Source organism: Sinocyclocheilus rhinocerous, unplaced genomic scaffold (assembly GCF_001515625.1).
Source record: "Sinocyclocheilus rhinocerous isolate Xijiao unplaced genomic scaffold, SAMN03320098_v1.1 scaffold2276, whole genome shotgun sequence".
In the NCBI taxonomy this organism is placed as follows: Eukaryota; Metazoa; Chordata; class Actinopteri; order Cypriniformes; family Cyprinidae; genus Sinocyclocheilus; species Sinocyclocheilus rhinocerous.
Genome location: NW_015640466.1, coordinates 3,430 through 4,438, shown reverse-complemented (window position 1 = coordinate 4,438; position 1,009 = coordinate 3,430).

The window sequence follows — 1,009 nt, the reverse complement described above, 5'->3', positions numbered from 1 at the left end:
CACACTGCAAGCATTAGTGCTCAATTCAGATTTTTTGGTCAGATCAGATTTTGTATGGCTGTTCACATTTTCAATTTTAAATGTGGCCAATATCAGATTCCAATGTGAATGAATGACGATCCTGAACTGACCCACACACTCAAATAAAAAACAATACACCACAGGCACCACCCGTACCTGCCCCAACACACAAAAAAAAAAAAAAAAAAAAAAAAAAAAAAAGGATACGACGGCATGAACCGTGCTGTCATACGGAAGTAAACACGGAGGCCACTGAAAGCATTTAGGCGTTCATTTACATCTGACCAGAATCGGATTTAAGGATCACATATGAAAAGCCTCATTCAGACTGTCAGCCCAACTCCAAATTTTGTGCGAATCTGATTGAAATCTGATCAGATAGTCTAAACGTCAACGAACTACATGAAATACGAGTTTTGCAAACCTGTTTCGAGCTACATTCATACGTGGTTTGAAATCCTATTCAAATCTCATTCCTGGAAATCCGTTTCAGTCTGGTCAGATTAGGTTTTTCACGTTCTCACGCCACGTAAAACAAATACATCAGACGTTTTTGTAGAAAACATGCTGAACGTCTTTGCAGAAACAAGCTCGTGTTGTTGGGAACTGCAAGTCAAGTGGAAAAATACAGTATACTGCTAGTATACACACCTCTTTGAGTTTTGAAACCAGTGGAGACGGCAGCACGGAACAAAGTCGCACATTCCAGCTTCCTGCCGCTGCCTCATAAAACTAAATTAATATAATCCAGCGCAACAGCAACATGTCATGTTGTAAGACAACATCTGTACTGCAAACTGTACTGCTGGTGTTGTTTTTAGCATAGGCATAACAACGCAACAGCATTGCTATAGAAACCAATGCAGATATTCAGTAAAAGGAGAGAGCGATATGGGACATAAGGCTAAAGTGGCCCAAATCAGAATAAAAAATAAGATTCCATGTGGTTTGTGCTGTTCATACGGTCATGAAATAAAATGATGTGGGT